This window comes from Solanum dulcamara, chromosome 4 (genome assembly GCF_947179165.1).
Source record: "Solanum dulcamara chromosome 4, daSolDulc1.2, whole genome shotgun sequence".
NCBI classification, from domain to species: domain Eukaryota; kingdom Viridiplantae; phylum Streptophyta; class Magnoliopsida; order Solanales; family Solanaceae; genus Solanum; species Solanum dulcamara.
Window position 1 is genome coordinate 42,981,132 of NC_077240.1, and position 17,613 is coordinate 42,998,744.

Here is a 17,613-nt window from a genome sequence, read left to right on the forward strand (position 1 = left end):
TTTTGAATTCTTTTAACCATATTTCCAATCTTTCCTACTATGGGGTGTCACATTCTCCCTTCCTTAGAGTTGTTTGGTAGCATTATAGATTATCCGGCTCACATGGTGACTTCTAAGAAGCTTAATAACCTTTCAAGGTACAAAAGTACGGGGTATAACATATACCTTCACTAAAAGCTTTTGTGTACTACTTTGGCTTTCTCTTGAAATTGGAGTCATGCTTTCCTTATAAATTATAGCTCTCATACTTTTTAGACAATAATGGATATTTAGCTCCTTAATTTCATCAAAATTAAGATCACATGACATTAAATAACCATTGTTGCTTTGAAAAAATCAATAATTTGTCTTTCTATACTACGAATGGCAATTCAATAGGAATACCTCTAATTGTGTATTTTTTTAAATCCAAGACTCATAAAAACTATAATCTTTCATTATCCAAATTTCCATAAAATCTTTTGTTGGATTTAGTAAGAGGTAACAAGTCAATCTTAGAGACTTATTCAAATTGAGGAGACTATAAAGTTTCCCATTTTAAAATTGATGAATAGCAAAGGTTTCACACTGAGAAAGATTTTAGTGCATATATATCAAAACAATGAATTATGTGTTCATCTTGTTCTGAAGTTATAATCCAATGGTAAGCTCCCTTATAAAATATGGAAAATGTAGACCAATATAAATTGGAAAATTATTTATCAACTGATCTAATTCTCTCCAAATATCAATACCCAATTCATAAATTTTATCTTTTTTCTCTCCCACTTTATGGTACCCATCACAATCTTCTATGTAAACTTGGTAAATCCTAAAGAACATTGAAATCATTAACTACAGAATCAAAGCCAAACCAAAAACTTTTAATTGATCGATAGAATCCCTTTGGAACATCAAAAAGGCTTGATGGGAGCAGTCTACAATTTCTTGTAGATGGATTGATTAAGATGGTGGTTTTTATTTTCATCAGAAAAATTAGACCATGGCTAGGATCGGGGAATTTATCATTGTGTCATGACCGAATTTCCAGTGTGATGGCATGTGTCCTTTCCCACCAGACAAGTTAACCTAAAACCCAATATTTTGATAAATAAAGCAGAAACAGTCTAAATAAGTTAATGATAAACCAAAAGCGGAAGTCTTTCAACTTAAAGACCCCTAAACATTGGTTGTCACATGTAAAGAAAACAAAACTCAATGAAATACAAGTCTTAATATGTCTTCAACTCTCAAATAGAGTAAAGCATAAAAATACAGGGAGTGCGAGAGTTCGTTGGATATCAATAGCTACCTCTCTCAAACTCCAAAAGGTTTTAATGATCAGAAAGAGACGGTGATCAAAGTCCAGGCTCGAAACCTACACAAGTGTAGAAGAAAGGGTGAGTATCAAACAACAGGGTACCTAGCAAGCTAAATAGAAAAATTGAGTAAGTCTAATTTAATACATGAACTCCTTTCCAATCCAACTGAACCTCCAGACTACAACCTGCACAGAAATCAACCCAACCCAGCAGTTCATACTAAACAGTTCAACAAGGTTTATGACACAACTCAATATCACAAGATATGTCGTACTATTACTCACAAGTCACAAATAGGCATCAAACTATCAACATAAATATGTAGAATATGTATATGCACACTCAATGATCATGCATATGAACAATTACCGACAAAGACCTTGGCATAATAATCTTTGACTGGATATGACCTTGATCTCATAGACTCTAATTGAAAATGACCATAGTTGTAATATCTCTGGTATGAGAAATATAGAGTATGACATAATAAGATGAATAATTATCCTTGGTGAATCCATTGGTGGGTTAAGGGAGATTTTACATTAAGGGAAAAGTAGTATTTTCCCTAGTTTTATAGGGGGAATGAATCTAGACAATTTTTGGTCTAGGTTCATAGTCTATTTAATCCCCAAAGCACATAATTTTCCTCATTCATTCACTAATCACCCATCCTAAAAATATTCTCTCTACTAAGGGGCTCTCTAAACCTTCATTGAAGACCTAACAAGAATTTTCTTAAATTCTCCATTGATCTTCATGTTCTTCTTTAAGTTTTATTCATAATTTGTATTCAAGATATGTGGGATTCATCCATGGGTACCTTTCACCCATGGAGCCCAAAGAATTTCTTAAATTAAATTAATTTCAAATACAACTTTGAATCTTCTTAATTTCAACTTCAATTGCATGAGGTATGATGTATCTTGTGAATTCAAATATACTTTTGGTATAAATTGATTGGTAATTTCTTGGGATTGGTATATTCTTCTTATATATTCATATTATTATTGATTAGGGCTTAGGATCTCATTTTAGGGGATGAAAATCATGAAAAACAATGAAAAATCTAGAAATTTGCTGAGAGAACGCTGGGGCGGCGCACCACTATCGCACTAGAAATGTGTCTCTATAGTTTTTCTCTTGGAGCGATGCACCACTTTAGTGACCGCAAAGTGTTCCAGTGGTTTACACCTTGGTGTGGTGCGCCACTATAGCCCCATTCCCCAATTTCCCATAAAACACATTCACCAAATGCGACTTATGTGTTAAAATTATTTTCCTTTGGTTTGTTGATCCTTACTTCTCGTCAACTACTCTTTCAAGTCCATGAATTATATTTTATTTATGATTTAACCTCTTAACTAAGCATGAATTACTCCTCCATTATATGAACTTACTATCAAGTATGATTTACGAGTATGTTTCAAATTATGCATTCTTCATGAAAATTATAGAAAAGGTGACTTAGGTCCCTATGTGGTGAGTTAAGTCCTAATGATATGAATTATATCTGCATTATTTGTAATGTGGAAGGAAAATACTCACATTTCATTTACGTTATGAATTGATCTACTTTATGAATTTCAAATCTAAGATCCTGTCTATGATATGTTAACTATGATTACTTTGCTATATATGTATTACTTAGAATTTGACTTAGCTCCAAGTGGACTGGAGGTGGGGGGCCTAAAGCCTTAGTAGCATCTCCAAGTCCTATAAACTACGTGCCACTATAGGTGGCCTTATGGCTTAGCTAGTGAATCCACATATAGCGTATGTACATGACCTGCCTAGCGGAGTAGAGTCTACCTTGGCAAGAAGATTCCCCTTTTCTTCATTGTATAGGGAGAAAATGAGATTCAATGTTGAGCTCGCATGGTCTTAATGTAGGTTATGGTTCCTATCCCACATATGTTTATGACTATTATGCTACTTTATGATCTTCAACTATATCTTTTAAATGCTTTGATCATCAAGGTATTTCTCATGACTCTACTTAACCTTTTTACAATGTATAATCTTGATAATTGCATCTTATGATTCATGTTGCATTTCATACTCTCATACTTATACATTCAAACATACTAATGCATATTGTTGCCCACATTGTGTCACGATCCAATCTAGTGCCTAGTCGTAATACGATGATTGAATTCCCAAAGGGGCTCTAACCAAGCCTCTTGTACATATCATAAGCATACATAAGGTAAAAAAAAGAGAAAACATCAGAAGAGAGTCTAAATCATGAATAGAAATTTAAGAACGGCACATGACAACATAAACTCAAAATATTTGTCCAACTAAATGCTTCTACTTATGAATATGGGTGGAGGATAAGACATGTCCCTAGATTACCCTCAATATGAAACATAGCAAAATTCTTTGAAACAATGACTAACTCGATAACTAGTCCCTGATAAATGAGGACTCACTACAATTGCTTGATAGGAAAGTTTAACTAGCTATGTAGATGAGTGTGATCTTTAGCCTCAACCCCTACATTATGAGATAATGCTGGCAAAAGTATGCATTAGTACGTTGGAATGTATTAAGTATGTGGGTGTGACATGCAACGTAAATCATAGAATACAATGGTCAAGTAAATCACATGGTAAGATGAGGTAAGTAAAAACATGAGAAAATTATATTGACCAAGCATTTAAAAAAACATAATTTAAAATTGTAGCATACTTAAGAGATCATACTTAAGTGGGATAGGAACCATAACCGACAATAAGACCATGCGAGTATAACATGGAATTCCGTTTTCTCCCCATATAAAGAAGAAAAGAAAAATATACTTGCCAAGGTAGAATCTACCTCTCTAGGCAGGTCATACATATGCTATATGTGGATCCAATAGCTAGGCCATGAAGGCAACCTACGGTGGCACATAGTTATGAGGCAAGAGAGTTTATATAAGGATCCCGTATTTCAAGCGCCCATCTTAAGTCCACATTCGGTGCTAAGTCAAATCCCATGAAATACATACATAGCATAAAAGCCATAATTTTATATATTATAGTAATGATCATAGGTTTGAAATTATGGAGTATCTCATTTTCATAACATACTTGTAATATGAGAATTGTCCTTTCATCATTACAATCATTCATACATAGACATGATTTATACTTAGAATTTCATGATCATAGCTTATACTTGAAATTAGGGTAAGACATGAATGCATGATCAATTGACTTGAAAATCTTGAAATTCACTGGAAAACATGCATGATCATAAACTTTCTTTCAGCCCATACACAATTCAGATAGATAATATCATTAGGAAGTATAATTGAAATTACTCATTTTTTTCATCATAAACCCAAGAAATCAAAATAGGAGTATTCATGGAAAAACTCTTCAATTTAATGCAATAATCATCAATTTATATCAAAATAGACTCATAATCATTCTTTGAATCAAAATTCATGCAATTGGAATAGAGATCATAAAACCCATAAAATACTATACTTTAATTTGATAGAAGACTTGATAAATTGATTGGGCTTCATGGATGAAAGGATCATGAATCAATACCCACATAACTTACGTGAGAGCACTAATTAATTTGGAAAAACTTGAGAGTTTTGATGGAGAGCTTGAGTGAATTTACTTGAAGTCATCAATGGAGTCCTTGAGAGTCTTTTGTAGAGAGAAATATTTGAGTAGGTGAATTATAGAAGAATGAATAGAATTAGAGGTTTAGGTTTATTTATAGAGTTGAATTAGGTCCTAAAAACGTCTAGGTTCATTAGCTAATAATTTAGGAAAAGTCTAAAATGCCCTTACTAAAAATCCAACTCCGCTACAAAACCCTTGTCAGGTCTGCGATGCAGACTTATCATGGACCTTTTTATTTTGTGCAGTTTCTTGATAAATCTATCCTTCAATCTACGAGTCCTAAAAATCTACCAAAACTATTTTCCAATAGGTTTTGACCCACTGATCGATATTCCAAACTCAGATTTTCCAAAAAGATTAAGGATGATGCATTACTTGAGCGGCCTATTCCCAAGGCATTCTTAAGGCACTTATAAGCATTTTGAGGGATGTTACACATTGTCTCATAATTTAGGGGTCAAGTTTGACAATCATATCAATCCACGTGGCTAGTAAGCTATCCATAGGCGAAGTCTTGGTACGTCCTCATCAATCGAGGACAAGTATGAGTTGTTGTTTCTTGTTTTTTTTAGACTTTGGTTATTTTTCATATTGAGGGAGAGCTACGTACCTGTTTTATCCCCTGTCCATGTTCATGAATAAAGGCATCTAGTTGAATAAATATTTTGAGTCTATATTGTCATATGACATTCTTCATTGTCCATTCTTAATTTAGATTCACTTATGATGTTTCCATTTTTACTTTATCTTTTGTATGCTTATGATATGAACAAGAGGATTAGTTCGATTCCTTCAAGGTTTCAATCACCATGTTATGATTAGACCCTAGGTCGAGTCGTGATAAACTTAGTATCAGAGCACAAGGTTCAAGTGTCCTAGGGTATCCAACATACCACGTCAAGTATAGTCTTATTCTTGGTTTTGAAGCACGCCACATCTATGAATAGGAGGCTATGAGACATTTTTGGAATTCTCACTTTTTTATGATCTATGTCGTGCTATAGAGTTTACCATAAACTTATTTTCCCTAATGGTCTTTCTTTGTGATTTTCAAAAGAATGACTCCAAGAAGACCACCGTTTCTAAGGGGAAATAATGCCAATGAAGCCCAAGTTCCCCCGGCTCCTCCAGACAATGGTCCTCTATTGGACCAAGTGACTAATGCGGAGTTCCAAACCACCATTAGTATGCTATCCCAAGTGGTGACCAACCAAGGGATTACGGCTCCTCCCAATATTCCTACTCTAGCATCAAGGGTGAGGGACTTTGGATGAATGAATCCTCCAGAATTTTATGGCTTACAACATGGTGAGGATCTTCAAGAGCTCATTGAAGAGGTCTACAAGATAGTGAGTATTATGGGGGTGACTTTGGAGGAAAAATCATAGTTGACAGCTTACTAACTTAAGGGTGTTGGTCAGGTTTGGTGCACTCAATGGAAGTTGGAGAGGATGGATAAAGGTCCCATTGAATGAGAAGCTTTCAAAGTTGCCTTCCTTGATAGCTTTTTCCCTGTTGAGCTAAGGGAGGCTAAAGTGTTGGAGTTCATAAATCATTGACATGGAAATATGGGTATGAGGGACTCCCAATGTGGTCACATGTATGTTACGAGTCTTTAACTTTGATGTTTATACATTGCTTGATCTGTGTGCCAATTTTTCTTATATTACTCCTTATATTTCTATGATATTTGATGTGTTCCACGAAGTATTATTAGACCATTATTTGATTTATACTCCCGTTGGTGATTCGATATTAGCCAAGAGAATTTATAAAAATTATCCTGTGTGGGTCGTGCATAGAGTTATTCCATGTGATATTATTGAACTTGACATGACTGATTTTGATATTATTCTTGGTATGGATTAGTTACATGCCACTTACACATCTATATATTGTAGGACTCGTGTGGTTAAGGTTCACTTTCCTAATGAGCCTATTCTTGAATAGAAGGGTAATGATTCGGTTGTTAAGGGTCTATTCATCTTATGTATTAAGGCCCAAAAAATGATTTTCAAGAGGTGTATTTATCATATAATGTGAGTTAGGGATGTTGATTCCAAAACTCCTACTCTTGAGTTGGTCTCTATAGTTAATGATTTTTTTGATGTGTTTTTTGATGTTTTGCTCGGTATTCCTCCCAAAAGGGAAATTGACTTTGACATACATCTGCTTCCCAATACCCAACCTATTTCTATTCTTCCTTACTGTATAGCTCCGATGGAATTTAAGGAGTTGAAAGAACAATTGAAGGATTTGTTGGATAAGGGTTTTATAAGATCAAGTATTTCACCATGGGGTGCTCCCATGTTGTTTCTTAAGAAGAAAGATGGGTCACTCTGAATGTGTATAGACTATCGACAATTGAATAAGGTCACCATAACGAACAAGTATGCAATTCCAAGGATAGATGACTTGTTTGATCAATTACAAGGACCAAGATACTTTTTTAAAATTGACCTCCATTCCGGTTATCATCAATTGAGGTTAAAGGAGTGTGATATTCCCAAAATGGCTTTTCGTACAAGGTATGGTCATTTTGAATTTGTAGTAATGTTATTTGGGTTGACTAATGCTCCTTCTATATTTATGGAATTAATGACTCGTATTTTCAAGCCATACTTGGAAATGTTTGTAGTGCTCTTTATTGATGACATCTTGATTTATTCTCCAAATGAAGAAGATCATGTGAGTCACTTGAGGATTGTATTGCAAAAATTGAGAAAGAAGTAATCATTTGCTAAATTTAGTAAGTGCGGGTTTGTGATAAGGAAAGTTGCATTTCTTGTCCATGTGGTGTCCGGTGATGGGATTAAAGTAGATCCAAAGAAAATAGAGGCGGTTTAGAATTTACCAAGAACATTATCTCCTTCGGACGTTAGAAGCTTTTTAGGCTTATCCCAATACTATAGAAGGTTTGTTGAAGGGTTTTCATCTATTTCTTCGCCATTAACTAAGTTTACACCAAAGAAGGCAAAATTTCAATGGTCAGATGAATGTGAGAAAAGTTGCCAAATATTGAAGGATCATCTCACATCGACTCCTATTTTGACATTGCTCGTAGGTTTGGATGGGGTTGTTGTTTATTGTGAGGCTTCACGTGTGGTTTTGGGTTGTTTCTTGATGCAACATGGTAAGTGTATAGACTATGATTCTAGGAAACTTAAAGTGCATGATAGAAATTATCCAACCCATGATCTTGAACTCGCGGCGGTTGTGTTTGCTTAGAAAATTTGGAACCATTATCTTTATGATGTGCATTTTAATGTGTTTACCGACCACATAAGCTTGAAATATATGTTTAGCCAAAGGAACTTGAACCTTAGGCAAAACAGATGGCTTGAACTCCTAAAAAACTATGACATAAGTGTATTGTACCATTCGGGTAAGGCAAATATTATAGCTGATGCTCCTAGTCGGTTGTTTATGGATAATGTTGCACATATTGAGGAAGGTAAGAGGGATTTAGTTAAAGAGGTCCATAGCTTGGCACACGTAGGTGTGCGTTTGGTTGGTTCCAATGATGGAGGTGTTCTTATTCATAAAGGTTCAAAATGGTCTCTTATGGTAGACATCAAGGCCAAACAAGACAATGACCCAATTTTTGTTGAATTGAAGAAGTTGGTTGCCGAAAAATCCATTGAGGCTTTCTACCTAGGGGAAGATGGGGTATTACGTTACCAAAGTCGTTTGTGTATTCCAAATATTGATGGATTAAGAGAGTTTATATTGAATAAGACCCAGAATTCTCGGTATTCAATTCATTTGGGATCCACCAAGATGTATTTTGATTTTAGGGAACTGTATTGGTTGAATGGTATGAAGAAGGACATAGCAGAGTTCGTGACTAAGTGTCCAAATTGTCAACAAATGAAAGTTGAACATCAAAGGATGGGATGTCTAGCTCAAGACATTGAAATCCCTACTTCGAAGTTAAAAGATGTGAATATGGACTTTGTCACGAGTTTTCCTCGTACTAGAAGACAACATGATTCTATTTGGGTTGTTGTGGACCGAATGACTAAATCGACATATTTCCTACTTGTTAGGACTTCTTATGGTGCCGAAGACTATGCTAAGTTGTTTATCTGTGAACTTGTGAAACTTTATGGTGTTTCTTTTTCAATTATATCGGATAGAGGTACTCAATTCACATTTTTAGAAGTCATTTCAGAAAGGTCTTGGTACTAGAGTCAAACTAAGTACCTCTTTCCATCCTCAAATCGATGGAAAAGCCGAAAGAACAATTCAAACTTTTGAGGATATATTAAGGTCATGTGTGATTGATCTTTAGAGAAGTTGGGATGAGCATTTGCTATTGGTTGAGTTTGGCTACAATAATAGTTATCACATTAGCCTCCAAATGGCTCCTTTTGAAGACGTGTGTGAGGGAAGATGTAGGTCTTCGGTGGGGTGGTTTGAAGTGGGTGAGATGCTTTGATTTGTTCATATTTCATAGTTGATATAGTGGATAAAGTAAGTCTCATAAAAGAAATATTGAAGATGGTTCAAAGTCGTCAAAAATCTTATTTGAACACTAGGAGGAGAGAACTTGAATTTGATGTTGATGATATGGTGTATTTGAAGGTTTCACCTATGAAAGGGGTAATGCAGTTTGGTAAGAAAGGAAAGTTGAATTCTAAATATGTAGGACCTTATAGAATATTGAAGTGTATTGACAAAGTGGCATATGAGTTAGAGTTTCAATTTGAGTTGTCTTTGGTTCATCCGAAATTTCATGTGTCAATGGTGAGGAAGTTTGTGGATGATCCAAAATCTATTGTGACAATGGAGAATGTGAGTATTGAATAGAATTTTACTTATGAGGAGATCCTGATTGAGATTTTAGATCGTCAAGTGAAAAGATTAAGGAACAAAGAGGCTGCATCTGTTAAAGTCGTATGGAGAAATCAAGAAGTCGAAAGCGCTACATGGGAAGTGGAAGCGGACATGAGAGAATGATACCCTTACCTCTTTCCTAACGATCCATCCTAAGGTACTTAGACATTTATACTCAAATCCTCTAAAAACTCCTACGTTTCAACTTCTCTATGTCATGACACATGCATGCATCCCTGAATGAATGTTCCCAAAGGGGAGATATTGTAATATCCTGGGTGTCAGAAAGAAAGAGTGTGATATAACAAGATGAAAAATTATCCTTGGTGAATCCACTGGTTAGTTAAGGGAGATTTTTCATTAAGGGCAAAGTAGTCTTTTCCCTATTTTAATAGGGAGAATGAATCTAGACAGTTTTTGGGCTAGGTTCCTAATCTATTTAATCCCCAAAGCTATTAATTTTCCTCATTCATTCACTAATCACCCATCTGAAAAATCTTCTCTCTACTAAGAGGCTCTCTATACCTCCATTGAAGACCTAGCAAGAATCTTCTTAAATTTTCCATTGATCTTCAAGTTCTTCTTCAAGTTTTCTTCATAATTTGTATTCAAGGTATGTGGGATTTATCAATGGGTACCTTTCACCCATGTAGCCCAAAGAATTTCTTAAATCTTCATGAATTTCAATTACAACTTGAATCTTCTTAATTTAAACTTCAATTACATGAGCTATGATATTTTTTGTGAATTCAAATCTATTTTTGGCATAAATTGATTGGTAATTGCTTGGGATTGGTAGATTCTTCATATGTATTTATTATATTGTTAATTAGGTCTAAGGATCTTATTATAGGGGATGAAAAATCATGAAAAAAGATGAAAAATCTGGAAATTTATCGGGAGAACCCTGGGGAGGCGCGCCACTATCTTGCCAGGAATGTGTCTCTGTAGTTTCCCTCTTGGAGCGACATGACACTATAGAACCCGCAGAGCACTCCAGTGGTTTACACCTTGGAGCGGCGTGCCAATATAGCGCTATCGCCCAGTTTCCCACAAAAGCATTCACCAAATGCGACTTATGTGTTACAATTCTTTTATTTGGTTTATTGATCCTTAATTCTCGTCAACTACTCTTTCAAGTGAATGAATTACATTTTATTTATTATTTAACCTCTCAACTAAGCATGAATTACTCCTCCATTACATGAACTTACTTTCAAGCATGACTATTCAAGTATGATTTCCAAGTATGTTTCAAATTATGCGTTCTACATTCAAATTATGGAAAAAGTGACTTAGGGCCCTATGTGATGACTTAAGGCCTAATGATATGAATTATGTATGCATTATTTATAATGTGGAAGGACAATACTCACATTGTACTTATGTTATGAAATGAGCTACTCTATGAATTTCAAACCTATGATCATGTCTATGATATGTTAACTACGATTACTTTACTATATATGTATTCCGTGGGATTTGACTTAGCACGGAGTGGAATGGAGGTGGGGGGCCTACCAAAAGCCTTAGTAGCAGCCTCAAGTCCCATAATCTACATGCCACCGTAGGTTGCCTTATGGCTTAGCTAGTGGATCCACATCTAGCATATGTACATGACCCACCTAGAGGGGTAGAGTATACCTTGGCTAGTAGATTCTCCTTTTCTTCATTGTATAGGGAAACAATGAGATTCTATATTATAACTCGCATGGTCTTAATATCGGTTATGGGTCTTATCCCACATATGTTTATGACTATTATGCTACTTTATGATCTTTAACTATGTCCTTTAAATGCTTTGATCATCACGGTATTTCTCATGACTTTACTTAACCTTTTTACAATGTATAATCTTGATCATTGCATCTTATGATTCATGTTGCATGTCATGGTCGCATACTTAGTACATTCAAACATACTAGCACATATTGATTCCCACATTGTCTTATAATGTAGGGGTAGAGATTGAGGATCATATCCATCCACGTGGCTATTAAGCTTTCCATCGGCGAAGTCTTGGTGAGTCCTCATCTATCGAGGATAAGTATGAGTTGATGTTTTTTGTTTTTTTAATACTTTGGTTATGCTTCATATTAAGGGAGAGCTAGGAACATCTCTTAGCCACCGCCCATATTCATGAGTAGGGGCGTCTAGTTGGACAAATGTTTCGATCCTATGTTGTCATGTGACATTCTTCTTTGTCCTTTCATGATTTAGATTTTCTTATAATGTTTCTGTTTTTACTTTACCTTTTGTATTCTAATGATATGAACAAGAGGCTTGGTTCGAGCCCTTCGGGGTTTCGACCGCTGTGTTACGACTAGGTTCTAGGTCAGGTGGTGACATCAGTCTCATAATATCTTATGGGAAATGACATCGGACTCATAACCTCTGACCGAAAATGACCTCCGTCCTACAACCTCGCCGAAAATGACCTCGGCCATATAATCTAATTGGAAATGACCTCGTCCATATAATATCTCTGGAAATGACTTCGACCATATAATCTCTCATTAGAAATGACCTCGGCCATACAATCTCTCGCCGGAAATGACCTCAGCCATATCATAACTCTGACCAAAAATGACCTCCATCTCATAATCATATACCTCTCATCACAGTGTTTTAGAACCAATGAAACAACATGCTCACACAAGTAATAAGGAATAATCAAATCAGACAAACTGCAATCACAATTAGACTATCAAGTATTTCATCAAATACACATAAATATCTAGATTACAACATGTAATATTTAATACTCAAAAACATCACACATCATATTTTATTAAACCCATCAATTCATTTTAGACTAGTTCATATCACAATTTAACTGGTAACCTCATCCCCATTTCACCCTAACACATAAACAATAGGATATTTGGGAATTCGAAGAGATTCACGGAGTTTTAAGAGTCCACTTGCCTTAGCAGAGATGCGATCAATCAATCCACATGTTCCTTATCCTTCCAATTATACTCTAAATCTCCACAATCTATCCAAGTATTGATTCACAATAAGAAGCCAACTCCAACGATACTAAGAATGTGAAATTCGGCGAAAAAAGGGTCAAAGTCACAAAATTCGACTTCACAAAATAGGGGTTTAAAACCAGAAATATTTGGAGGAAATTGTTCCTCTTAGTCTTAGGAATTCAATAGTGAAAATTGTTTCGAAAACACAACCCTAATAAAGTCACAATCACCATTTTAAGAAATTCTCAAAGTTCTTGAAAAGGGGCCATTTTAACCCATTCAAATCCCAAAATACATGTTAAAATCACCAATTAATCATTGGAAAATGACGAAGTAGAGTCAATATAACTTACCCAATGCAATCCCATGATAAATCCCTCTCCAAATCGCCTACCCAAGCTTTCCAAACTCAAAAATGGTGGAAAACACTTTAAACCTCGTCAAAACCTTCTCTGATGTCGCTTTTACGGCTGGGGGTTCCCTTAAGCGGACCTCCCTTTCATGACCACTTGGTCGTTTTTGCAGCCCCCACTCCCTCGCTAAAATAAATGCTAGTAACTTTTGCGACCCTTCCACAAATCTTGTCCTTCGATTTAGTGAAGGGGGTCTCTCTTAAGCGAGTGTCGCTTTTGCAACCTACCCCCTCGCAAAAGCGAGATTTGTACTAGATAATAAGGCACCATCAACTGCTCTAAGTTTCAAAGTCTCCGAATTGACCCTTGGGATTCATTCGGAATCCCGCTCAGACAAACCATTTATGCAACCCTACTAAAATCAATGCTCCGAACTCAACAGAACCATCAGAATACAATTTCAAAGCCTCTGTCACCCAGAAACCAAAAAATCTCAACTAAACCAACATTATACCTCAAAAGACAAAAACACCATCAGAGCTTCCAAAAAATATACATGAATTCTCTCTATGCCTAAAATCACCCTCTGAATCCAATTAAGTCATCGAAAATCAATTACGAGCATCCGATCCTCAAATGTTGACCAAAGTCCATCCTATGGCGAAGAATTCAAAAATTTCCAGCTCAACCCCTCAAATCCACGATATGATCTCCCAAAGCAGTTCCGTCAACTCTCCAAGACCAATTTCAACATTCCAGAACTAATGGAATCAATAGAATTCCATTTCGAAACTCGAAACTCTGAATGAAATCAAATACCACTTTTGAGTCATTCTAACCCTATAAAACTCAAAGTTTACCAAAAATCTATTTTTTCATGAAAACCACAAAATCGACATCAAATATCAACTAAAAATGACTTGAGGTAAAAATACTAGGACGGGTAAAATAGCCTTTTTATGAAAATTTTCATAAATTACCTTCAGGGTCATTGCATTATCCACCACTAAAAATCATGTTCGTCCTTAAATATAACGTAAAAAAATGTACTGAAGCCTCAAAAATTTGTAGATACCGGGCCCCCATGTCATCCCTCGACTTCCAAGCCGCCTCTCTAATTTTGCAGTGCCTCCATTGTACCTTCACTAAAGCTATATACTTGGTCCTAAGCTTACGGAACTGTCGATCAAGAATGGTTATGGACTCCTCTTCAAAAGTCAAATAGGGGCTTAACTCTACCGTGTCAAGAGAAAACACATGAGACTCGTCTGGCACATATTTCAAGAGCATGAAAACTTAAAATACAGCATGTTCCACTAGTAAGCTATGTGGCGAGGCCAATCTATAATTCACCTCTCCCTCTCGCTCTAAAATCTAAAATTTGCCAATAAACCGAGGGTTAAGCTTGCCCTTCCGAAATATATCACGCCCTTCATGGGTGACACTCGAAGACAAATATGGTCACCCTTCATGAACTCCAATGGTCGAACCATCCTATCCACATAGCTCTTTTGCCTACTCTGGGCTATCAAGAGCCTACCCGAGATAACCCAAACCTGCTCCATGGCATCTCTAAGCAAGTCCATGTCTAAAGAGTCTATCTTAACTGAGTCAAACCACCCAATAGGAGATCAAAACTGCCTACCATACAATGCCTCAAATGGGGCGATTTGAGTATTTAAGTGATAGTTGATGTTGTAGGAAAACTCTGCTAAGGGAAAATACTGATCCCACTTAGCACCAAAATCAATAACACAAGCTTGGAGCATATCCTCCAACACCTGAATCATCTGCTCGGACTGGCCATCAGTTTGTGGGTAAAAAGTTGTACTCATATCAAGACTAGTGCCTAGGACCTCCTGTAAAGCCTGTCAAAAGTGCAAAGTAAACACTGAACCTCAATCCGAAACAATTGATACTGGAACTCTATGAAGCCGAACGATCTGACTAATATATAATTGAGCTAGTCTGTCAGTCGTGTACTTTAGAATAAAATGGGAAGACTTTGGTCAGTCTGTCTACCACCACCCATATAGAATCATTTCCACTCACGATGCGAGGCAAACCCACAATGAAATCCATGGTGATCCGCTACCACTTCTAAGTAGGAATAGCCATTCTCTAACTTACACCTCTAGGCCGCTGGTGCTCACACTTGACCTATTGACAGGTCAAACACTTGGACACTAACTTTGTGATGTCCCTCTTTATTCCAACCACTAGTAATGCTGACTATGGTCATGATACACCTTTGCCGCGCCCAGGTGAATAGAATATCGAGAGCAATGAGCCTCCTTTAGTATCAATCTAATCAACTTGCCTATCTTAGGCATACATATCCGGCCCCCAATCCTCAAGACACCCTATGAATCAAGTCTAGCATCCTTGGTTTCACCTCTCAACACCTTCTATTGAATTAGATATAACTTTTCATCATCAAACTACATCTCCCGAATCTGCTCAACAAAGGAAGAGCGGGCCTCAATAGAAGCAATAAATCCTCTATCCTTCTCAAAAACTTGCAATTAGATGAGGCTATTAGCTAATGTTTGAACATCTCTAGCTGAAGGTCTCCTGCCAACACAAATTGCGGAGAGACTCCCCATACTTAGAGTCTTTCTACTTAAATCATTGGCCACTACATTGGCCTTCCCCGAGTGATACAAGATAGTCATGTCATAGTCCTTCAGTAGCTCAAGCCATTTATGCTGTCTCAAATTCAAATCCCTCTGACTGAAGATATACTGAAGACTTCAGTGATCAGTGAGTACCTCATAATGCACACCATATAAGTAATGACATCATAGCTTTAACACAAACACCACTGCCTCTAACTCTAGATCATGGGTAGGGTAGTTCTTCTTATTAGCCTTCAATAATCTAGATGTATAGGAAACTACCTTCTCTTTCTGCATTAGCAGTCCACCCTAACCAACACCAGAAGCATCAGAATATTTGGCGAAGTCTACCCCCTCTTTGAGTAAGGTTAAAGTAGGAGTTGAAGTCAAAAAGGCCTTGAGCTTGTGAAAGCTTGCCTCATACTCATCGGACCAATGAAAATCTACTGACTTATGAGTCAGTCTAGTCAGTGGGGCAATAATAGTAGAGAATCCCTACATGAAGTGTCAGTAATGTTAAGCCAAAGCTACAAAACTCTGAATCTCGGTGTGGGATGTAGGGCTGTTCCACCCTCTAACTGCCTTAATCGTGGCTGGATCCACCTTAACATCCTCCTTGGACACCACATGTCTTAGAAATGCCATGGAATCAAGCCAAAACTCACACTTGGAGAATTGGCATAAAACTTTTCCTTCCTTAATTTCTAAAGCACCAACCTCAAATGGCTAGAATAATCCTCCTCTATTTTGGAGTACACCAAGATATCATCAATGAAAATAATCACAAAGGATTCCAAGTACGACCTAAACATCTTATTCATCAACTCCTTGAATGTTGCTAGGGTGTTGGTCAGCCAAAATGACATAACCAAAAACTCATAATGGACATAACAAGTCTGAAAAGGGGTCTTAGGAATATTTGACGGTCTAATCCTCAACTGATGATACCCAGATCTCAAATCTATCTTGAAGAATAAGGCCACACCCTAAATCTGGTCAAATAAATCATCAATATGAGGAAGAGGATATTTTTTCTTAACTGTTACCTTGTTCAATTGTCTATAATTTATGCACATCCTTATAGACCCATCCTTCTTCTTCAGGAACAGAACTGGTGCACCCTAAGGTGACACACTAGCGCGAATAAAACCTTTACTCAACAGATCCTGCAACTAGTCTTTCAACTCTATTGGAGCAATGCAATAAGGTGGAATAGAGTTAGGCTTAGTGTCTGGCTCCTACTCAATAGCAAAGTCAGTATAACTATCCGGAGGAACTCCCAGAAGATCAGTTAGAAATACATCTGCAAACTCCTTAACCACAGAAATAGACTCCATGGGAGGTGACTCAGCACTAGTATCCTGAATAAAGGCCAAATAGGACATACACCCTCTATCAATCAATCTCTAAGCACATATATAGGAGATGACCTTGCTAGGATAGGAACTACTAGTTCCCTTCCACTCGATCCTCGGAACATCTCGTATCGCTAAAGTCACAGTCTTAGCATAACTATCAAGTATAGAATGATAAGGAGAAAGAAAATCCATACCAAATATTATATCAAAGTCTACCATCCCCAATATAACCATGTCTACCCAAGTGTCATACCCGACTAAAGAAATAAAATAGGATCGATACACTCGATCCACCACTAAGGGCTCACCCATGGGTGTAGAGATATATACATGCATATGTCATGACCCAACCCCGTAGGCCGTGATGGGTGCCTGAATGGAAACTCACATATACCCCTGCTAACTATAAGTAAGTTTGTCCCCTATTTGGGTTATAATATATCAACAGGTATGATAACATATAAGCCGACGAGGCCATCCTAACATATAGGGTCATCTCATAATAAAACCCGCACAAGCCGACAAGGCTGCCATGACAAA

At 36.7% G+C, this 17,613-nt stretch overlaps 1 pseudogene; it reads right to left on the minus strand.

The window, feature by feature from the left end:
• Window positions 1-694: 694 nt before the first annotated feature.
• Window positions 695-17,613, minus strand: part of LOC129884231 (uncharacterized) — a 54,053-nt pseudogene continuing 37,134 nt past the window's right edge.